At 41.0% G+C, this 24750-nt stretch overlaps 1 protein-coding gene across 1 annotated transcript in view; it reads right to left on the bottom strand.

Annotated features, from left to right (window-relative positions):
* Positions 1-21011: 21011 nt before the first annotated feature.
* ALCAM (activated leukocyte cell adhesion molecule) overlaps positions 21012-24750 on the bottom strand; it is a 124174-nt gene continuing 120435 nt past the window's right edge. Inside the window, exon 16 of the mRNA XM_076350314.1 lies at positions 21012-23322. The gene's annotated coding sequence lies outside the window, so the exon portion shown is untranslated. The remainder of the gene's footprint in view (positions 23323-24750) is intronic.

The raw sequence follows: 24750 nt of genomic DNA, 5'->3' as shown, positions 1-24750 counted from the left end.
GTCCTTGTGTTTGAGATGGCTTGTGTCTCAATATGAGAGTTAAGAAGTTTGTCCAACGAATGTGGTTTGTAGCTTGGAAAGTCACAATTATATTTGATGACTTCTAGTACTGAGTGAGGTGCAGGTTGAAGGGATGAATTTTATAAGACACGTTAACGAAGTTTGGAAGTCACTTGCAGATAAAGGCAACTGATTACCACGAGTGGCCGGGATAAAAGATTGACTCTATACCTTTGATGTCAAAGAAATAAGTATCATGTATCTTGAAAGTTCTCGCCCAGAAAAGGTAAAAATGCAACATCTGAATGATTCCACCAATGGCCTCCAAAAGACCTTTATTCTTCATTAGCCAGGTAACCTGGCCCACAGGTTGGTTGTGATGATGATAATTTTGTAGCTTTTTAGGTGAACTAATATTTGCGAGCATGACTGTAGATAGAGGGTTCCTGGTTTTGCATGCTGCTGCCTGGGGAGTATGCATTATAGATTTCCCAAAAATCTAACAGAAAAGGACAGATTACATTAGGTCTCATACAAATGTAGACTACCCACCCGGAAGAGGACGTCCAGAGACAAGACAGCTGGATGGTGAGGGAAGGGTTGAGAATGTACAAGCTGGGTGAGCAAGGAGGTGATGAAGGTGGTGTGTTAGAACCATGATTTATCTCGGGGGAGCAGGAATAGTGTAATGGAAAGAGGAGGGAGGGAATAGGGGTGAAGGGGAAATGCTGAGAGGAAAGTGTGGGGTGAATCAGGTGAGAGAAAATGGGTAGAAGTTCAGAGCAAAAAGCAGAAGGAAAAAAAAGTCTGACATCGTAGAAAAATAATTTAAGTGCTTCAGAGTGTGGGTGGAGGAGGGAATTTGAGTTGTAGTGTGCAAGGGTGCACTGAAGTGGGGGAAATCATACTCGCCGTGCTTGGGGCACAGCATGGTCACATGTAAAGGGCATTGCGTGCCTGCATGTATCATTCCTAGGTAACCTGTACCATAGTTAATACCCTTATTTTAGCGTTTACCCTCACACTACTACTCTTCACCCCCACCTTGCTGTGGTCTCTGGCACAGCTCTGAAATTCTGTGTGGCAAACTGCTCAGTCAGTTCTCATAGCAACATTTTTTTGCCAGTGGTTTAACATGTGGTGGTTTCCAGGCCCTTCAAGGCTTTTCTATGTGTTTTGAGGTTTAGTTCTAGCAAGAAGACTATTAGCAATAAACGAAGCTGGCTTGAAGTTAAACAGATTTGTCTTCAGGCATTGGCATCCTTTCCTTTGATGTGTTGGTGTTGCTGAGTAAACAGTCTCCGAGATTATTAGGAGAGGCAGAATCTTAATTGTATCTGTGCTTTGTTTTTATGATGATAGATACTGGCTGACCAGGGCACCGCTGCAGGCTGTGAACCTGCCATCAAACTGGCTCTTGGTTCCCTTTTTAACCACATCCCATAACAATTCCTAATGGCCTGAGACCAAACTAAAATTGCCTGTGGCTTCATTCAAAGATGTTGTGGGTATGCTTTTCACTTTTTGTGGCTCTGTAACTTGCTGTATTCACGTGTGGTGCCATGAGCATAATGCTGTAAAATTCAACCTATCCTGAAACCCATGTCCTTTCCATGCTTATTTAGTGGTTGATGTAATTTGCCTTGTGAAGTACACAAGGTTCCTGTGATGGGGTGCACAGGACAAAGGTTAATTTCTTGCTAGTGATGAGTACAGCAGTGTGGACTAAGAGCTAATACACAGAGGCTCCTGTTGATGTACAAACTATCTTAGCAATGTGGATTGATTTTTCTTGGTTGGTTGAGCTGAAATTTATTTTTCAGTGACCTGCCCGTATGGGACCTTGTATTATTCGTACTGTATCATCATTGTATTTGAGCTCTCTCCATTACAGTAATAGCCATGCCTCTTGAGACTGCCCGGTCTTCTCCCTTTCAAGACTGTAGCAAAGTCTGTCAAGATAGCTGTATGAGATATGTGGAGGTGGACTGGTTGGCTGATTTGTTAGTAGCATGTGTTTGTAGGATAAAAGGGATTTCAGGAGAAGCGTTGATTTTTTTTTTTTAAGAGAATGGGTTTTATGGTGGAAAAGCTTTTATTTTCAGTTTTCAGTTTTTGGAAGCTATCGCACATGCCTTTAATGAAAGGAAGGTGCTGGTGGTGCTCTTTTTCCTTGTTTTTCAAGGTATATATATTGAACAGTGGCTTTGAGGGAGCCACATGTTCTCCAGGTGTTTTTTTTTTCCCCCCCTTGGTCAATCAACAACTAAGAAAACTTCTGCTCTTTATATAGTTTCTGAAATGATGCCAACCTACTGATGCTTGTTCAACAGTTACACTGTTTGAACAAGACATTGTTATCTATGTCTTGGTGGCAAGTCAGTGACAACAGGGTAAAAAAGGTTTATCAGAGGAAACAGGGGAAGGAGGGATGTGACAGAGGTACCTGCAAAGGAAGAAAATGAAAACCGATGAAGAAAATACTCTTAAGAAAAAAAGGAAGAAAGAAAATTATTTGATGAACATTCTTTCACCAGAAGTAAATGAGAAACGTATATAACATCATTAGCTAAAACACAAATGGTGGTAGATAATACGACTTAGTAATTGTATTTAGTGTTGCTTTAAATTAACAGCAAGTCTCAGACAGAAAGAATGGGCCTTTCATTTGTTCTTTATATTATAACAGAAATATGTTTAGTTAACATCTTCTAAGATTAGAAAATATTCATAAAATTAAGTGGGTTTGAAATTGATAGTGAGAAAGTTCACCAAATCTTGCAAATGAATGACTAAGCAAAGAAAACCTCGTTTGTCGTTTGGCAGTTTTGTATCAGAGCCCAGTTTGGAGAACCTGTTAAATCTAGAAAATGTTGAGACCTTACTACAGCAGAGGACCTCCTCTTAAGTCTTGGGAAGGCTCAGAATACATGTAAGTTTACAGGGTATATTTAATTTGGGACTGGAATTGTGTGTTACAGGAATGTCTATTTAAGCCTTACCCAGCCATATAATTCCCACAATATTAAGTATTATACTTTATCCTGCATTGAGTGCCAGCAGCCTGAAGTCCAGTTACACATTGATTCTTCCTCCATGCAGAACTTGCAACAGGTTATTCTTTGAAATGGAAGGTGGTTTGGGGTTTTTTTTCTCAGCATTGAAATCCGGGTTTCACTTTTCAATGCAGTGGTGGAAATCATTTTCCAACTACAGAGCAGTCATGCTGTGATTATGCTTTATGCTCATCATTGGCATTAAATCATACAGCCATCAGGCATGCTGAAAATTATTATTCCACAAATATAATGAAATTATTTTGGGGGCAACTGGGAAACCTCAGTTTAAGGTGGTCCAGTTTCAAAAGTGACTTCCTGATCATCCAGCGTATTTTAAGATTTCTCAACTGGCGCACTTAAAATTATCTGTGCACCTAAAATCAGTAGCTGCTTTTGGTATCACAGTTTAAACATATTTATCCAGAGAAACTCTGTAATGTGCCCTTGGTAGGTGTTGCAGTTTGTAGAAGGCAGAAGGGGGGAGAGAGAGGGGAGGGAGATGCCCTCTTTCTGGTTCTATGTCTGTCTATAATATTTAATCTCTCTAAACTGTAGAGGTTTTATTTTCTGTGGTACTGGTAAAGCTTGTGTGAGTTTTGTCACTCAAGAAATAAAATTTACGTGTATTTCACTCAGTTTAAGTACAGAAATACATCTAGAGACTGCAGAAATTTGTGAGCCAGGCCAGTAGGGTAGTTTACAAATGTACAAAGGAGAGCACTCCTTCTGCATTTGTGTAAGAAACTCGGGAACAAATTGGACAATACTTCATTTGCATGTCCACTGAATAACATGTAGAGAGAGGGAGACTCCCGGAAAAAACAGCCTATTATAAGCTTAGAAACGCTTGCCTGATCTCTGGGCTGCATGTCAGCTAATTTGAAGCTGCAACGACAGTGGGCTTTCTTGGACTAGAGAATAAGAAAGAAGGGGAAAGTCCTTAAGACTTTGGCACTTTTTTGCATTCTACATTTGCATCAATGAATTGGGCCTTATTCAAACCAAGGGATCCGTTTTACAAAGCCATATCCTGACAGGAGGAAATGTTGCTAGGACTTGTCTTTGAGTTTAGAGAGAAATTGGACTTTGAGACTGAAAATAAAAATATCAGATAAAGATAATGACAGGATATTTGGTTGTGCAGATTTGAGTGGGGGTTTGACAATTATTTTCAATCCTTCACCTTGAAGTTCTTCCTCTTTAAACTCTGTTGAGTAAAATCCATGGTTTCTGAGGTGTTTGACTATTCCATTCCCCATTGGGAAGGGGGGACCTAGTTTATTTATGAAAGCTCTATCAGATTAATTTGGCGGGGGAGCAGGTTCCACAAGATTTGGTGCATGTGGTTTTCAAAATGCTTTGAAAGCTATTTTAGGAATGGTGATACCAGAACTCACGTATATAGAGGGAGGCATCCTTTGGGTGTAACGCAGTGTCCCTGTGGCAAGCAGTAAGAAGTGTATGAAGATGGTTTATGTCTAAGAAACAATCTCAATAATTTTGCTGATCTTTTGTTTAGCTGTAAGAGCATATTATTTCTTGGGAAGCATAGTTGTAGCTTAATTGTATGGTAATTGGAATTTAAATACACATCATAAGTGTAGCTCATTTATTTGCACTTTAGAAAGTGGAGGTTGGCATTGTACATCATGATGTACAATGTCCAATATACATGTCCAATGATCTTGGACATGAGGAAAAATGTCTTTACTGAAAGAGTGGTTAAACATTGGAACAGGCTGCCCAGGGAAGCGGTTGAGTCCCCATCCCTGGAAGTATTTAGAAGACGTGTAGATGAGGCACTTAGGGACATGGTTTAGTGGGTGGTGGTGTTGGGCCGACGGTTGGACTCAATGATCTTAGAGGTCTTTTCCAACCTTAATGATTCTATGATGCTGGAGACGGCAAACTGGCAGCCGCAAAACACCTATTCCTTGTTCTGTCTAGAGAATAAGAAATTTGCCCTTTCTACAATTGTACTGTGATCAATGGGAGCTAGGCCAGACTATAAATGATGGAACAAAGCATTACAGGGTCAGTTTTATTGTTTCTCCAAGCTCTCTCATTGATGATTTTGGGTCATTTCGCAAAGACAAAAATTTGATTAGTTCAGTTTAAAGGAAGAGTCAAACCATCGTGAGTTCAGCAGGAGATGTCATGAAAAGGTCAAAAGGCAGGTATTAAAAATGGCAATTGCTTCCCTGTGCTGGGAAAATAAAACTCACGTGGGCCAAAGGACAGAGCTTCTCATCATGTGGGTGTCTACGGTTTGTTTCCTTTCTCCCTTAACTATTCTCTCTCTTTTTCTTTAATAGGTTCTCTTCCTGTTTATCCAGATTTCTGTATGTGATGCAAGTAGCAGTGTTGTCTACATTCCCACTGTGCTGGAATGTAGAGTCTCAGAAACTCATGAAGCACTTGCTGTGGTGTAAGGAGGACAGGAGGCTAGAGCCGAGTGGCACAAGGATGGCCTTCTGCATATTAATGGTGGGGAAATAAAAGGAGAAAGAGAAACTGCTTAGAGGGAAAGAAGGTAAAAAACTTATTGCTTGATAAAGTGTTAAATTGAAGCTGAAAGAAAAGAGAAAAAATTGTCAGTATGTGTCCAGTGCAGGAACATGGTTTTACAGATGTATCGGGGCAAGTGTTGCTTCCTAGACACTACTGGAATAGCATATGTTAAAAGGAAGAAAAACATGTTTCAGTATCTGCCCTTCTGTTCAGTTGTAAGCTGAACATCTTTGTCTTAGCACTTATACCTGCCAATATATACTTTTTCTTAGCAAAATAAATTATCCTCTAACTGTAATATTTATCCCTATGGCCTGATAAGGTGATTGTCATTTTATCACTGTATGGATTGTGCAAATTTTATTGTATGTATGTTTATATATATCTATTGGTGCCAGTTTGTTTATTCACTTTCAAATACCAGGATTGAGAGACTGCACAATGCTTAAGGTACATAAAGTACTTGCAGCCTATCAGTACTTAAAGGGGGCTTATAAAAAAAGATGGTGGCAAACTTCTTAGCAGGGCCTGTTGCGACAGGACAAGGGGGAATGGCTTTAAACTAAAAGGGGGTAGATTTAGACTAGATATAAGGAAGAAATTTTTTACGCTGAGGGTGGTGAAACACTGGCACAGGTTGCCCAGAGAGGTGGTGGATGCCCCATCCCTGGAAACATTCAAGGTCAGGTTGGACGGGGCTCTGAGCAAGCTGATCTAGTTGAAGGTGTCCCTGCCCACGGCAGGGGGGTTGGACTAGATGACCTTTAGAGGGTCCCTTCCAACCCAAACCATTCTATGATTCTATGACAAAGGCCATATAAGGGAGGAAAGTTTCATGTAAAAGCAGATCCAAACAAGTCTGTATTATGGTTAAGGAATCTCAGTATTTCTAAACATACCTTGTTCAAGCACTTAGGACTCCAGCTCTTGCTGTTAGTTTCTGTTTCTTAGGCTTCCATCAAAATACTTAAGTCAGTGAAGGCTGACTTCTATGTGACTCGCTTCTATTGATTTAAAAATCAAATAGATAGAAATAAGGTACCTATGCCAAAGATCTCATGATTTGAAATGAAAGACAATTAAAAGCTGATGGTCTGGACTAAAGCCATTAGAAGGGACTTACGCTCTAATTAATCCACATATCTTGTCTCTATTAAACTTTTCCTAATATAATGGAACAAGCTTTTGTTTCTTATTCCACTCTGACCTTTCCTCAACCAAACTTCTACTGCCTCAAAGTCAGGAGTCGAACTGCTGAGATTTTTTTTCTGCTCTGCCGCCCCAGAAGACACAGAGCTCCATGAGGAAGAAACTGTCAGGATGTTGACGCTTAAATGCAGTGGTTTTGGCTTGCTGCTTTTCTCATCTTTGAGAGATTAGAGAAAACACAGAAATGAAAGATATGTTGCTATCATTCTTGCTGTTCATCTGATCCAGGACAAAGACTCTTGTTACAGTGGTGAGACGCGACCCTGTTGAACTAGATGCTGGACAAATGGAGAACACAGAATAAAAAGCCAGGTCCTCTACCAATAATTTTGTCCCTAGTGTAAGGTGGAAACATATTAATACCCTATTGTAGTATAAAATAGGAATAAGACAAGGGAAAATTTGAGAAAAATAGACATTTAGGGGAGTACAAGCAGACAAATATCTTGATGGGCACCATTTTTTCTATATCAACAACTGTGAAAGGTAGCATGGTAATTGCAATGAAGAAAAATTTTGTACAGTGTTGAGATACCTTTGTAGACATTTGTGAAATGCAATTAGATTTAATTTGCAGACACCTGAAATATGGCAGCTTCGTACCTTTATAAACCTTTAGGATCTATCTTAGAACCTCCATTCTCTCTTCCAGTCCCATTCTCAGTAAAAGCAGATACACATTTTTGAATTATACTCTTACAGCTCTCTTCTCATAGTGTTCAGCTAGTTGTCTCCCCTCAACTTCTTCAGTCTCATGCTTCACATTTTTCTCTTCATTCATCTTATATGTTCTTATACATTCTCTAAGCTTCCCCCTTCCCTTTTCTTTGCTCATTGTGAAACTATTCCTCTGTTATTACGACTTTCCTGAGTAAATTTTGAAACCGTGTGTTCCCATCCTTGCTGGCTATTGCAGCCTAAGTACCACAGCTGATGAGAGCTTGTGCCCCTCTCTTCAAGATCCTGATGTGTCACACTGTGATCTTCCTCCTCCTTTACAATTTTCATTGCCTAGGAACATTCAGTGACAATAATGCTTTGCTTCTTTCTTGCCCCTTCTGTCTTCCACGGTGAGTAACTGTCATCTCATTAGAAGCTGTTCATTATCTGTTCCTCAGCTGTTTGCGCCATCCTGAAGTACCTGGCTTCCTTTAGCTGCCTGGCCAGCTCTTAAGTGTTGCTTTAAGTGCAGTCATTTCTTGTTTGGACAGTCAAATATCAATGCAATGTTGAGAACCTTAAGCCTTTAAATGTGTCGGTGGTTTGTCTCTTTTTTAGTATTTGGCAGTTGGAACCATACTTGTCTGTATGTTTCTGTAGTGCTGTCATCTTTTCAGTGTTCTCCGTAACGCTGAATGGTAACTCCTATTCTATAGGTGAAGTCTCAGGTTGTGAACGTGTGGGATCTCTCAAATTAAGTTAAATAGACGCTTAGGGGAGTCTCAGGAAGAAGGCATGCTGTGGTTTGTGGCAAGGTATGAGCAGTGGTATAGCTGCTGAGGGTGTGGGCTGGACAAGTGCAACGGATCGGGCCACCACTGCTCCGTGTTGACTCCAGATGAAGGCTGCTGTTTAAGTCAACACTAATACGACTGCTTTGATCAGCCTGAGACGTCCTGTTGCCCTGTGGCTTGAAGGGAGGTTACAAAGTTGAGGGAAGTGCAATTGCTGGCTCGGCAAGAATTCCCATCTAATTCCTTGCATCAGACCCTGTGCTTACCTTACTCTTACCCAGTATGAACCAGGAAAGTTCATAAGAAAACGGGTAGAGGGACACTGTGGTGTGCCATCTCTGGGAGCAGGCTTAAGCTGGTGATCTTGGCCCCTTGTTATTAAAGGAGAGGGTTTCTTTTTTCTTTTTTTTTTTTTTTTTAATGAAAATGCAGATATTAGCATGTCCTGTGGTTTGTAGTAAAGTGTGATAGCCAGGTGCTAGCTGTTTTCCTGAGGTGAGTCAGAAGATACAAATGATAGAAACTCATCTGCTTGGCTTGGTGATTTTCTCCACAATGACTATTAATAACATGTAGTTTCACTTTAAACAGGAGCCCACTGAACTAGACGTATGAAAAACAGCTCAAATGTGTAAGAGCTTGCAGGTTGCAATAGTGCAGAGAAATGATGTTAAAGACAAGGGACTAATTTTATAGACTGGCAAAGTAACAGAGTTTTTTCTAGGTGTTTGGTTGTGTTTTTTTCTTTTTCCTATCATTTTGTTTTTCATCCACTTTTTAGCAAATCTTAAGTTTTATAATGAAATGTGGTATGTTTGAGTGCTTTGAAATGATCCAGTTTCTACCTTGTAACAACTTGGTCGTTACTCAACAGGGGAGGATTCCATCAGGTCACTGCTGTTTGAAAAGATTGTTTAATGGTTTGCCACCTCTTTTGTGGGATATCTGCATTATTTTAATTTACTTTTTTAAAATATTCTTGTGCATTGTTCACCTGCAGGGGCTTGGTATCTTGACTCTGCCCTGGAAATGAAGAATTTGCTTTAAGTGTGCTTTGATGGAAGACCGACTCTGCAGCTGCTGTGGTTTCTGTCTGTCTGCTGCAGAAGGTACTGTATGCACCCTGAGTGCTGTCATTCCTGACTGCACAATGTTCATATTATCTGGACCCTCAGTAGCTGGGATCTTTTTTCGAGAGTGTGTGGGTCAAGCAAGAACTTGGATACTTTTCTCCTCCTTTTGTCTAATTACCTGTGCCAATCACGTGCTTAAGGAAGACTGGAAGTCACATCACTACCCAAGTCTGTGGCCATGAGATCAAAAACAAATGGGAGACAACTATCAAATAAAGCAAAGTTGAAGATGGAAAGGACGTAGAATTGCAGCAGCAGTGAAGATAAAGGATAAAATTATGGCAAATATATAAAGCTGGCGGGAGAGATTTATAGCCATTGAGATGCTTTGAAGGGAATTTAATGACAGGCAAAAAAAGGCTTTTGCTGGAAGACTGATTCTTTTTGCTTCACTTTCTATCAAGAGAAAAACTAGCCAGAGGGAGGCTTTCCAGGATGGAGATCAGACAAAAGATAAACAGGTAGGAGGCAGAGGAAGGGGGGAAGTAGAAAGAGTCTTCCTGCTTGTGGTTGGTTTTGTTAATAAAAGAAGAAACAACAAGCAAAAAAGAGTACAGGAACTAGTTTAGGTGGATGCACAGCTCTTCTGAAGATGGTTTAGCACCAAAGTGTGGACTGTCTAGTGCGCTTAACCTTATCCAAAGGCATGCTCTTTCCAAACCTTGGCTGTCTGCCTTAGTTACTGACTCAGTGCTGATGCAATATCTATAATGCTCGCCTGCACCCATGTGGACTCTCACTTCAGCACTGGTTTCATTCCGTTCTTTCAGCTTTGTCTCTGTGAAGACTTTCCCATCAGAGTTCAGAATTAGTTGAATATGTGGGTAGTCACTTCTCCCCTTGACCTCAGAACTGTTTGACCGAAGTCTTACTAAAAGCCTGTGTCCTACAAAGCAAGGGGCCTAACTGTGTCCTCCTCTGAAGGAGCTTCCTGATAAGCTGAGTTGAACAAATCTGCACAGGCCACGCTCTGTGTGTATACTCAGCCCTGCCCAGAGCTTTTCTGAAAAATCCAGTCCCCTGCACGTTCAGTCTACCGTTCTGTGCCTGTGCACAGAGGGACATCCTCCTGAGTGTAGAGGATTTACTGCGTGTGTATAGTAAACCCTGAAATAAAACTGTTCCTGAAATACGAGGCTGGCTCTGCATGCGTTCTTCAAATGTGTAGCAAACACAAGAAAAATGGACTTTCTGCAGGATTGCTTGCATGCACAAGACATCTACTGCATGCCTGTGCCATGGCAGGCAGCAGAGGGGAGGGGAGAGGAGCTGTGGGGGTCTTGAGAGAGAGCACACCTACAGGAGAGGGGACTGCTTGGAGCAGTGCCGCAGGGCGAATATTAATTGCCCCAGCAAGCTGCATGTAGGCTTGCGGCTCATATTCGGATCACTTGTGTTCTAGTGCTGTTCAATAACAAAAGGGCTCTGGCCAAGTGGAAACGATCCTCTACAAGATTTTAATCTGAGACACTACAGGCTTGGCTTTCAGAGACGCCAATCACTTCTGTCTCCCCTTTTCTTGAGCTTGAGTTGCAGTGTCGCATGCTCATTTATAATAGGGTCTCAAATTATAGAAGAAAGTTTGATTTCTCATAAATGGCAGCCCCGCGTTTCAGCAGATATTTTGTGAGTCTAGTGAGTCTAAATCAAGGCAGTGTGGATAAAACTGTCCCTCTAATTTTCCACCTCACTATTGGAGGGTGTTTGTCAATGTAAAACTCTTTTACAGCCTGCAAAATACTGTCTTTTATTAAAATTCCTTTGAAACCCTTATCCATTATCTTGGCATTTTGCAGAGGGTACGATTATGTCCCAAAATATGGTTGAACAAGCTCCATTAAATGGATGACAACTTCCAGTCCTCTTCAGTAAGTAATGGTTCAATTTCTCTGCATGTTTTTTTTTTTTCCCCTTTCCATTTGATATCTCAGGCCAGAAAGCAGTATACATTCCTACCAATCTGAATTTAAATGAAGCAGACAGCTAACTTTGATTTGCTTCTGTTCCTTCCCATCTACACAAACTGGCTTGTATTAATCATATTAATAAAAATGGCATTAAAATTACCAAGTTTTAAAAAGGCACATGACAGTGATATTACCCACCAAGTTACAAGTCATTGTGCATGCATATTAATTACAAGTTGTCTAAGATTTCGGTAAAAGCTCAAAGGAATGACATTTTTCCCTGTATGTTGTTTTTAATTTGGAAAGCTCCCTTGTAATGCAAGATGTATCCTGTCCTAATGCGGTTCTCTAATCACAGCACACTTTAATTTTGATAGATGACCCCCAAATGCTTTAAATCCACTAAGATTTGCCGTAATTAGAATGATTTTTTTAATACTTGTTTCCTGAACTATCCATGATGACATCCATCTATCATCAGATGGATTTGTTTACTCATTCCCCTTCCAAAAAAATGAAAAATCAAGTAATTTGTATTGAGAGCTTATCTTTGTTGCTACGTAGTGGAGGGAGCATGTTACAATTTATCTCACTCGAGTCACTGCTCCCTTTTTTGAGGGATTGCGCTCTGAAGAAGTGCACATTTTTCAGAACTGTTCAAAGCCCTCCCCCTCCCTCCGAGTAGTAGCGTTGCCCCAGTAGGAGTGCAAAAAAGTCACCTCATCCACCCTGAGTGCCTGCCAATGGAAATTTGAAGCACAAAGTAGAAATCGCTAGGCAATTTTTTTCTCCGTTCCATGTTTTCCTTCTCCAGTTTTTTTTTACTGTAATGCTTCCTTGCACATACAAATCTAGCGTACATTTTCTGCACAGAGTATTTATTGACAGTGGTTGTACAAAACAAGAAAAAGTGTTGAGGATGCTAATCTCCTGTCATCTCCCCAAAACCTGTCCTTTCCTGTCCCCCTTGTGTCATTCCTCGTCTGTCCTTTGCAGAGCAGCATACCCTTTCTCAGTAGCGTTTCACTATCTTGCTGACGGTCGCTACTCTCTACTCAGCCGCTTTCCCTGTCCTGTGTTGTTTTCTCTTTCACCAGCCTTCCTTTTCTTCCTAGTCTGAATTTGCGTGTTTAGTCTGCTCTTTCAGATCTCTGCTCCCTCCTCTCCTTTCCCGCTCCTCAGCTTTTGTGTAGGTTTCAGATCTCTCCCTTATTTTCTGGAATGCATTTCCCCCTCCTTTGCTTGTTGTCACCTGCGCCCCTTTGCTCCCTGATGTGCCTGACATTGTTGCTCTGTAGCTTTTCCTCTCATCTTCCCTGCAGAGCCTCTTTTTACAAGGTTTCCTCCTTGTCCCTGACCCCCGGCCACCTCATCGCAGCCAGATGAGTACCGAAGGGTAGGATGCTCTCATGCTGTCGTGCAAAGCAACAGGCTGCTTGCCCTCAAATGCACCGCAGCCTTATCAATGCTTTAGTGCAGGGAGAGGCAGGAAAGCAAAGAGGAGCGCAGCTGACAGTTAAGTAATAGCTGCCAGCTGCAGAGGAAGCAGCAATAACCTCGCCTCACGGGGGAGGGTGGCTGGAGGAGCAGGCTGTAATCCAACACAGGCCTCTTTCTGGCAGACACGTGTGAGGGAGACCTGGAGCTCCATCAGACAGTGGGACTGATGCGGGAGATGCGAAGTGTAGCCCGGAGTGCCATCTATGGAAGCGCCTTTGCCTTTCCACAAGCATGACGTTTGCTGGGCTTTTGCTCATTCATGGCTGGTTTTACCCATTATTTAAAAGGTGACAAAACCCCACCCCAGCAAAACAAGATGGCAGGTCTGTACCACCGCTTGCCAGTGTCTGGATTTAGGCAGTGAGCCCAGGAGGGTCCTGACTCGAATAACTGGGGAAAAAAATATTTCCTTCCTGGGCAGGTTAATAATCAGATCATATTAACGAGTAAAATTTGATTAGGCTTCTGATTAGGAAAGAGTAAGCCAGGAGTTTGAAGCTTGTTGTGTCAAGAGAATAGATTAGCTTCAGTCTGACGTTCTGCTTTCAATAAGAAACTGGTGATACAATTACAGCGTCTGACTTCCTCCTGAGGTTCTGAACATGATACAGGGCTTTGAGACAATTGCTAAATATCACAGGATATGCACTGGGACTTAGTCAACAACCAGACAGAAGACTATCAAATCATTTAATTGCATTAAAAAATAATAATAAGGGAGGAGGGAAATCTTTGCCTTTAATGAATGCGGTAAAACTTGTATGGTTGGAAAAATCTGGCAGGTTGCTGTCATTTGCCTGAGGTGGCCAACTCAGGAGGGCAGATGTCCCAGCTGAAGGGCCCTGAGCTCACTGTTGTACAAGGCTTTATTTTGCAGAATATAGAAGCGTAAAAAATGGCTAAGCCATCACAGATTGCAGCCCAGTTCAATGCCGAAAAAATTCTGAAAACTTCTGACAGTTGAACCTTTTTATTGGAAAGTGTTGAAGTAAGCAATGTCACCAGCGCCTTGTGAACAGTCGCCAGCACCTTGTGAACAGGCTAATTACATGCAAGAAGCAACTGCCAGCATAATGTTACCTGGAATGGTAATGGAGTTTGGGTTTTTACTGAGAACAGATTTTAGAAGAAAAGGAGAAAATAATTCTTGTAATTTTTTTGTTGAGCCTGGATACTTTCAGCCAGGGCTTAGAAACAGCTAGCAGATCTCCACATGCTAAACTGTTGTCATTTTGCCATTCAAGCCAGTGTCACAGAAATTCAGCGCATCAACTGTTAAAACCGTATTTTAAATGCCTAACATATTTAGAAATATAAATAACGCTTAGCGTACTTTTCTCATCAGAATAGGATCCGGTGACAGTGTGATTAATCATAGGCTGTTCGGCATCAGTAGGGGGAAAAGAAACCTATTAACGCTGCCTTGCTCTCCAGGCACTGAGACTGTACTGGAAGGAAATGATCTCTGATGTGAGGGAAGACGGATTGCTAATTCAAAAAACAAAATTCCACCTGCTGTCAAGAATGATTAGGGATCAGAAGGGTATGTTTGTGATGATTGCTGGATCTTTGTGGCTAATAAAGTTAACTGTCTACAGTCAACCCCCCATTAATGTTAACTGTGATATTTTACATTGTACCTAAAACTTTCCCCTGCCCCAGATATGTTCAAGCGGGACAATTTCTCCCTCGGAGCGTGCTCGCTCACACTAGCTCAGGCACCAGAAGCGTGAGAGGGTGAACAGCTCTGCTTCTGCTGGTTACTTCAGGCACTGGTGCAACTGGCTTTGGACGCTCTCTCTACACAGTGCTTGGCTTTGCTGCATACCCAGCATAGTTAACAATGCTCTGTCAACTTTATTTGGGGGGCAAGGGGATGGGAGCAAAACAACACTTCTGCTACCTCTTTGAATTTCAGCGTTGTGGATTTAAATCAACTCATTTTCTGTGCTACATTGCAGCTAGACTACCTCTGTCTATTGCACAAATGATTCATTTGGCCGTGACCTCTATGGATTTTGTTCTCCCTCAGATCGCTTTGAGTTAACCTGTGGGAGGGAGCAAGACGTCCTGCTAGAACACCAGGTCTCGTATGCTAAGGTCTCTGCAGGAAACCTGCAGACTGGCCAAAGCACACATCAAGGGCAATGCTTTGTAATCCATCAGCAAAGAGAGAGCAGGAATGGCGTACGCGAATGGAAACAGTCTGGAAAAACAAGTTGCTGTCATGGGCACACTCATCATGCAGAAGATGATAGGAAAGTGCTTGTACTTAACTGGAACCAGGTAGTGGTATCAAGGCTCAAGTAGAGTGATCTGTCTTAGAGGGCGCGTAAGCTAAAGGTAACTGGTGTGAACCAGGCAGCTGTAGGGGAGTGTGTCTTGCAAGGCCACCCTCAGTTAGGTAACTGTACCAGTAATACCAGATAAAGCTGAGATTGCTTCGGTACTGATATCGGAACCACTGAATGTGGGTACAGATGTATCCGAACGGGGACCAATGGAGAAGTAGTAATTTAGAAGCAGGTTATTCATTTGGGAGGAGACTGGCTGGAGAAAAGCTGGGTTCAGAAATGGAAAAATGGGAAGTAAGATAGAGATCAGGTAAAGAACAAAGGAGGGCAGATTTTCCAGCAGTATGAACTTTTAGAGGTGGTAGTGTAGCTGTCCCACCGGCCCAAGGCCACCGGCATGCCAGAGGGAGCCCTTGGGGCAGCTTGCCGGACTACCCGTCAGGTCTGCTCTGGAAAGGCCTGTTGTGGGAGGGTAGAGCCAAGAGGGATAACTTGCACCTTAATGTTAAATGGTGTGGGGACAGAAGGGTGACAGATTTGTTTTTCAGTAGTAGTCGTGTGTAGTTAATAGGATTTAACAGTGATAAACGGTAGCTTTGTAGCTGTGTGTCATAGCAAGCCAAATAATGTAAATTGATAACAGTAGTCTGTTTATTAGTTAATTAGGTTATTTGATTTATTAATTATTAGTAATATGTTGATTAAACAATAAGCATTATAGTCCTATGGTGGTTTTGGCTGGCATAGAGTTCATTTTCTTCACCGTAGCTGGTATGGGGCTGTGTTTTGGATTTGTGCTGGAAACAGCGTTGATAACACAGGGGTGTTTTTGTTGTTGCTGAGCAGTGCTGACACAGAGCCAAGGCCTTTTCTGCTCCTCACCCCACCCCACCAGCGAGCAGGCTGGGGGTGCACAAGAAGTTGGGAGGGGGCACAGCCGGGACAGCTGACCCCAACTGACCACAGGGATAATTCCACACCATATGACGTCATGCTCAGCATATAAAGCTGGGGGAAGAAGAAGGAAGGGGGGGACGTTCGGAGTGATGGCGTTTGTCTTCCCAAGTCACCGTTACGCATGATGGAGCCCTGCTTTCCTGGAGATGGCTGAACACCTGATGGGAAGTAGTGAATTAATTCCTTGCCATGCCTTGTATTTCAAGTGGATTTATTAGGGATGGTGAGTAATGCATTTTTACGCCGGATTACTTATTATACACGTCTTGTGTCAAGATCTAGTTGGATGAAAGAACTGAGTGCATTAAAATATCATTTGAGAAGGGTTTATTAGTTAATAATACCTTGAAATGCACTTGAATACTTTTCCTCATGTAAATTTATGTAAATGTTTTTGCATTGAAAGCCGAATTATTATAATAAAGGCAGTATTATGTATAGTGAGGAAGCTGAGCAGTTTGGATTTGGTCACCGTATCTCTTGAGTTGAAGAGGCTTATCCTGTCCAGCCTGATTATTTTCACAGATCACAAGAAAGTTTTTTTTCTCTCAGGTCATCTCTGAACTCTGAGTTGAATTGTACTGATTGAAGAAATGCAAGCGTTTAAAAAGTTCTCTTGGTACCTACTGCTATGTTGAGGCTGGATTAGTGCTTCAACAAGTTCTGCTCCAGGTGCTTCTGCTGGTTCAGCCATTAGACCTTCCTTAAAACTTTGGAAGCAAATATATCCTGCTTAATGCCAACTCTCTGCACGCTTTCTGTAACGGTTAAAGTTACTTTTCAGTGTTTAAATCTCTGTCCTGCTGCAACTGGAACTAGATGGATTTGTTGTTGAGTTTACCTCTGCCCAATACTATAGATTGCTCCCCCTCTGGAGCTATATAAAGAGATTCGATGGCTTCCTCCGTTGGAGCTAAAGATGGCCACTAAGGGTAGCAGCTTTATAAAGGATAGCTCTGGCTGCCTTGGGATCCAGATCCATTTTTGGTGATAGCTATTAGCACCTTTTAGCTAGTGTAGATGTAGAAAAGCATATACAGAATGAGGAGAGAGCAAATGTTTGAATAAGCACTCCAGAGAGAGCAGTAGAGATAGCGTTGGGGCGGAGCACTGCACCTGTCTAAGGACTACATCCTTGGAGGGCAGTAACCACAGCAACATTCCCATCTCAGATTCTTTTTTTGCCCTTTTTTTTTTTTTTTTTTAAAGATTTGCACTTGAAAAAGACTTAGCTGCCGCTAAAGATAACTTTTAGTGAGTTATGCTCCTATTTACCAGCGATTTCACCCTTCCCTTCTCTCCCTCACCCCTTTTTTGAAGGACCAAATGATTGATTTTTCAGGCAGAGGCAGTGTGAAAGGAGGTGGTCCATGAATGTTACTTTCTCAAGAGCTTCTAACCACTGCTGGCCTTTGTTGCCAAACTTGTACTTCTTACCCCTGCCTATAACGTGTAAAAATTTCAGTGAAAAACCTCTGCTTTTCCACTGTTGTTCCCGATATATTTTTGGATTAGGAACCCAGCACTGTGCAGAAGACAGGCAGCAAACCCAGACTGCACTGCAAAATGGATTACTTCAGGTTACAGCAAGTCGGGGCTAGAAAGACATTGCACACGGAATTGAAACTACCTTATTCCACACACTGGTAATCTTGCTAATTCTAATTTTATCAGAAAGTCTGTCTGACTTGATTTCCGTATCCTGTTTCTCTCTGTTTAGTAAGTGCAGACGCTTTGGCCAGTTGTGTTTGTTGTGTGTGTTTACTGTCTTAAATTCATGGAAATGAGTGTGATCTTTCTTTATTTGGAGTAATAGAAACAGAGAGAGCTTTTCTATCAACATCACCAAAATTGAATTTGTGGAAATATTTTGTCTATATGAGGTTTTATTTTATTCTTTAATTCATTTCATTTCCTGAATTTAGATTCAATTATGTTCTTCCTTTTAAATGTATTCTGTTGTCCATGCTAGACTAGCTCTTCTTGTGAAGGATGCAAATATTAATGAAATCTCAGATCTGGTGTGTAGACGTTACTGAACACTTACAACCTGGATTTATATTTGCTTTCTAGCTCTGGAGAAAACAAATTGTCATCAGTGATGTACCTACGCAGGTGTTCACTTGACTGCTCCGGTGGGAATCTCAGGGGAAAAAAGGATTAGGATGATGCGAGTTTGAGCTTGAGGGAATCATCGCTCCTGTTCTGGATTTGTAGTTGGCCTCTTTTAATATAAGCTTTATTATATAGAGGGTTTTTCTGAGCGAGGTTGAATGTAGGTTTGTATTGAAAGAGGGACTGCTTTTTCCTAGAAAAAGTAAATGACTATATTGAAATAGAATTTAATCTGTTCCTTCTTAGAGCAATAGGATGTTACTTTCTCCCCTCTGCTCTCTCAAGTCCAGGGCTGGGTAGTACGCAATAAATCCTTGCATCACAACTACATGGACTGAAATATAGGAAAAAAAAGATCGCATCCTTAAACATAAGACTTGTGCTGGCGTTCCAGTACAAAGATTCCTAATGTTATTTATGTAACATTATTTCTAGTTGTATGAGTGACAGGAGAAGGGTTAGCCAAAAAAAAGAGTAAAGGTCTTAGACACATTGGTGCTATAGGTATCTCTTACGGTATTACAGTTGAGCCTTTGTAGCGTGCATTAGATTTTGTGCAATTTTTCCAAAATGGGGAAACTCCAGGGGACTCCAGAGCAGTGGATACGAACATGTAGAAGCCCAAGCATGGGGAGTTGGGTACGTTTCTGGTTTTCTTCCTGTTTCACAGCCCATTTTATGTTTATAGTTGTGTTAAACTGCTGGTATTTATCTCAAGGTGCTGCGGCATATGAGAACAGGCAAAACACTTGGGGGGTGGCTGTGTGATGAGAGAGGTACATTACTGTTTTCTCACTAAGGAACAAAATTTCCTAATAATTTGTCAGGCTTTACCTTTTCAAGCTGAAATTCATTACTACATCAAAATGAATGCCTTGCTGCTAACAGAATAAATGTCTCTATTTAGCATGTAAATGAGAAAAAAATGTATGAATTACAGGACATTTAAAGAATTGTGAGTGGCTGGGTGGATGGAGTTAGTCTTATTTTTAAAATTGACTTTGACGTAATTTGATAATAAGTAATAAGCTTAGTTTCGGATTCTCTGATAATTTGAAATGTAGCAAATCGTTATTAAACGTGTGTGCTGTGTTACACATGAAGCATACCCCGTTAAGGGCTGTGTGTGGCGGGTGTGTGGGTGGGTTGGTTGGTTTGCAACCTGTCTACCTCCCTTCGTGCCCTCCCTCTCTGGCAGACCACCGTGAGGGAAGGCTGAAGTCAGCCTTGCTCAGCACTGAATTATGCCAGCTTGAGGATGCTACCCTTTTCCAGAAGAGGGTGGGAGCCCTTCAGGGGTTAGGAGAAGCACGTAACTAGAAGTTATGTGCCTCCTGCGTTCCCTCCATCTTCTTCTGCCTGGAGGAGGAATTTGTTGGAAAAACCTGTATTGGGCAATTCTTGGCAACAGACACCTGGATGGAGATGCATTCTCGTCAAAAGAAAACCCAGGAAACATTTGCACAGATGTGGTTGACACAGGAGGTCGTGATCTCATTTCGTATGTCACTGCTTAATCTTAGCTGAGATAATTACATACATATGGCTGTCTAAACATGAAGTCAACAGGAAGGTATCAAGCTACATGTGGTACTACAAGTAAATCAGATTTAACTGCAACAGCCAGCAGCTGAGGATATTAGGTGAGTATCGGATGTTCCCTGACAAAATTTAACTTAAAAAAAAAGACAACAAATTTACATTTATTCATTCTTTGTCCGTCTCTATGGGCTGGTACCAATATGGATAAAACTCATACTAGTATCTCATAATGGTCAAGTAATAATCAATAAAGAATTTAGAGTTACCTACTTGTATATGCATTTCAAAACGTGACAGAATGAAAACTCCCTGTCCAGGAAAAGGTGTAACATATTGCCTAAACCATCTGTAGTGCTGGGTTGATGTTGGCAAGTCACGGATAATACAGAGATGATCAGGTGTGGATCGTTTGTTTTACTGGCAAGCAGTCTGGTAAGCATTTAACACTAGTTAAGGCTCTGAGCAGCTGCTAGCCCCAGCAGCGCAGTAGCTGTAGGTGCAGTAAAGCCCTAGGACGGACGCCATTCTGTAGCACTTGGAACCAGTATAAGAATGTCCCTGATGCTTTGCCTTTTTTTGTTGCGTTGGCCCTAAGTAGGTTTTTTGGTTTTTTTTTTCAGAAGGCCTCACCTTTTGGCCGCACTGTTACGTGTTTCTGTGAGAGTGTTTTAACAGTGGCTCGTATCCACTGCAGTACAGCTATAGTTCTGGTATTATTGCTTCTGGGGACCTACAGAGTTGCTTGGGAAGCCCGTGGGTATTTTTGCACGATGCTGCCTTTGCAGCATGCGGACAAACCTGTTGGTTTGTTCCAAGCTCAGTGGCAGTTTTCTGTACAGCCATGAACGGACACTACAAACCGTCCTCATCTCCCAACCCTAAAACAAGAGGATCAACACTCCCCCGTGCTGTGCTTTTAAACCGTTTGTGAGCAGGGATTGTTTTCCTTCCCGTGTGTAGTAAACTGAACTCCGGAGCGGTGTACAAAATCAGATTTCACCAGGCCCCCTAGGATTCATTGCTGGGGTATTTTTTTAACCAGGTCACAAGTAGGGACCTGCACGATGAACTTCCGGAAGGTTTCACGTGCCTGCCGGGCACGTGCTTTTCTCTGCGCGAGTGCTTATGCCCTCTAGGGCCTGACCCTCCGGTCCACAAGAAGGCCCGTACACCCACACCGAGCCCCCCTGGGCTTCGCGCGACTTTTCGTCCCAGCCAGACTCGACAGAGGCATGTTTGCAGGGTTAGTCAGCAACAGCCTGAGCTCTAGGTAAGCGCCCTCCCTCGTGTTCATACGTGTTCTTGTAAACCGAGATTGCAGACAAGCGAGTGAAGACATACTTCAGTTTTATTGTTGTTTAGGCATGGATAGAAACATCAATTCTTTTGCACTCTTGGTTCTTGAAACGTGCCGATAGTGAACTCGGAGCAGTGAAAAACCCAGCTCCTACGATTGACGATTTAAAGTGCATAGGAGATCTAGCAGAATCCCAAAAGGCGAGGAGCTGCTTTTATTCCTTTTTTCGTAGCTGTGGAGGTTGAAGGATTCTTTTTCTTCTCCTCTCCTCTCCCCTCCCCCGTATTCCCCAGACAGCGGTATGAAAATTTTCAGCCCTTCCCTATGCTTTCCCTTATGATCTTTGGAGGTTTCTTCTCTGTATTTAAGAACTATTTGTAGTGTTATAAAGACAGACAGGTGATGTTTGCACACTCCGTCACAGGACTCTGTTCCAACTTTTCCTGTTTAGAGTCACGCCCACTGCGGGTTTTTTTTAAAAAATGTGTATCCCTTGGCAGTGTTCTCGCACCAAAAGAAAAAGATATATTTGTATATAAAGTAACTTTCTTGTGTGTTCACGTTTTATTTTGGAAAAACAGGTGTTTAAAAATTTTAGAATTTTTTTAACAAAATTCTAAAAAGAAAAAAATCACAATATTTACAGAGATAACAGAATGGCTTAGCCATGCAAAACAAATTACTTTGGTTTTTCCCCCATTTTACTTTGGTTTAAATATGGACCAAGATCATAATTTTTTTCTTTTTGCCAAATAAAACAGTAACAAATCAAAGTTTAGAGGCATGTAACAGGATTTCCCTCTAATATTTTATACAGCATAGAGTTTATAGGACATCTTATGTATTTAATCCATGCCAATGCACTACAGGAAGCTTTTATTAAGACATCAGTCACTACTGCCCAGACATTTAACATTTTACAAATTTACAAGTAACAGTGTTTTCTTCCCCCTAAATAATGCAAAAGTGGCAAAATACATTTCCTAACGTCCATCTTTTTCTTTTTATATATTTATTTATTTATTTTTGCCTACCAGTCTATAAAAACTTACTTTGTCCCTGGATCTTTGTCAATGGAAACCTGATGTTCTGCTTACTCTACCGTTCCTCTCCATCAAAGCTGCCTGCTACTTTCTTCCAGAAACTAACCTTCCGCCTAAGAGGAAGCTTCTCTCCCGTAAGTACAGCTTTCTATTGGCCATTTACCCTAAAGCGTTTTCTCATCAGTACCATTCTAAAAATTCCCTCAAGCATAAAACATGTTTATAAAGTTACAAACTTGAATGTAACTAAAGATACATAGACATTTCATTGTTACAATTATATGTACTGTTTGATAAATTAGGTACCAGTTAAAAACACTAAAATTATCTCAAGGTGCATTCAATATCTGTAGCATAGTTAACAAAAACACACAAAAAATATATATATATATTCTATTTTTGTGGGGAAAAAAAATGCAGCTTTGACATGACCACTTTTTAAAAAAAGTTTCCAATTCTGACTGGTATCTTTTTGAAATGAAGAAAAATACAGTACTTTAAGGCAGCGGATAACATAAAGGAATCAAAATTAATCCAGAATTCCAGTTCCTTATCCTAATTCTAACATGAAAGACGACTGATAACGTATCAATACAATGTGTGTCTTGCTCTCGAAGAAAAGGATTATTAGCCACCGTCTGTACGTAGGCTAGGAATTTTTCATTGTGTTCCTTGCTCAATACCCAGCCTTCTCCGTGGAAACTCTTTATTCCCTTTTCTGGCTGCTTAGCTTTGCATGGTTTTTTAAATGTTCACTTTTATTAACAATTATTCTTGTCGCAGCTGTCACCCTTCCTTTTTACTGTGATTTCAAAGAATGAAAAAGGAGCTTGACGTTTTCCTTTAAGACAAGCTTACGCTCTAGGTACTTGCTACAAAGCAGAGGCTTCACTGATAACAATCAGAATTAGACATGTACCTGCTCAAAGGGTGTCATAAAAACAACTGAAATAAAACCATTACACTATACATCAGATTAACAGCAACTCCCAGAACAAAGCCTTACAGTGTATAAAAATAGCTACGTAAAAAATTTACATAAAGGCAAACAAAAAGAAATCTTCAGTGCAGACATTTACAAAAAAATATTTCAAACAGAACACAACATGGTGACCTATTACCACGGCTGTTGCCAAAATTAGTTTGTGGTTTTTTCTTTAGCTTGAGATAATTGTGTCTAAAATCCTTTGAAAACTTGGTAGTATGATCTGTTTAATACTTGAACCATGAATAGCTGTCACTTCTTTGTATGTGTTTAAATACAATCCACGTTCATGCTTCAATTGGTCTATATGTATTCTCTGAAAATATGAAAGATACAGCCGGTTAAACATTTTTAAGTATGTTAACCAAAATAACTACTCAGTATCTAACCTTCTAGTAAACAGCTACATGAATAGTACTTTCTTCTGCCGTTCGATGATGAGAATGTTTGCTTTCTTGATAAGAATAGCTGTTGCAATATTGTTCCTGGTAAATCCAGTAAGTTTATCTGCTAAGTAATGGATTTATGGATAAGCTTTCCGTTATGCACATCTACTGATCTGAAGAAATAAAATAACTGGAGTAAAAGATTGCACTGAAGGCACACAATGTTGTTTGAACTCCTGCGTTCAACAAATACCCTCAGCTAACTTCAGCTCCATCTAATCGCCTCAATATTGCAATGTTGCAGAAGGTACCGGGTCCAGAAAAAAAATACAGACCAAGACCTAACCGAGCAGGATTACAGAATTTTCCCATAGTATTGCAGCAGAAATGCTGGGTATTTACACTGCAACTTTTTCAAGATCGAAATTTATTTTCCACTTTTAAATCGTTCATAGGGCATAATTTTGGTATTCCCAATTCCCTCTTTCAAACTAGGAAAACAGCAATATTGCTAGCAAAGTGCATACAGCAGTGCTCCATCTCTTTATATACTATATAATCATTCTACCTAGTGAATTCTGAATATTTAGTGCAAAAATAGCGCCTCATACTTTGAAATTTCAGACAATACTAACATATTGAAATTATTAATAAGGAGAGCTGTCCTTATTTAAATAAGAAACTTGTTTCATCTAAATATGAAATGTGATAATTCCACTCACAACGCACCACCACTGAACACTTACTACTCTCATTTTTAAGAACAGGTGATGACTAACTCCAGAAACCTCAATATGGTTAGCTGGTTTCCACACTGTTGTGCTACCACAGTGTTAATTTAAAACGGCCTCAGTCGGTCAGAAAAATAGTCTAAACCCCTACCTTGGGTACTAAGGGGAGAGATGCAGCAGTGGCACACGTGTATGCAGCAGTGGTGTATATATATGTGAACAGTGGGTGGTGCTGTTGGTGCTCTGCAATGCTCCTGTAATTCCTAACAGAACTTCGTTGTCTACCTAATTATTGGTATACAGTTTATTTTCTACAGATGCCAGTTGGGGAAACTTTCATACCTGTTGCATTGTTACTAACTTAATATACAGTGTCTCTTTCCAGGATAAAATCGTTAATAGTACGAGTATGGGAAATCTTGAGTAAAAGAATGATTTTCTTCTAAGGAAAGTTTCATGCCTCTTGCAGTGATGATGAATAAAGCTGACCAAGGACTTAGAAACTGTTGGTTCCAGGAAGGGAAGAAGGTTCCTGTGAACATTTCAAGTCATAACTCAAAACCTTCTAAACTATACCTAAACATACTCTTCATATACATACACACACACACATACACCACAGTGATA

The sequence above is a fragment of the Aptenodytes patagonicus genome, chromosome 1 (genome assembly GCF_965638725.1).
Source record: "Aptenodytes patagonicus chromosome 1, bAptPat1.pri.cur, whole genome shotgun sequence".
Taxonomy (NCBI): domain Eukaryota; kingdom Metazoa; phylum Chordata; class Aves; order Sphenisciformes; family Spheniscidae; genus Aptenodytes; species Aptenodytes patagonicus.
The sequence above is the reverse complement of the archived record's forward strand: the minus strand, read 5'-3'. Positions and strand labels throughout refer to the sequence as shown.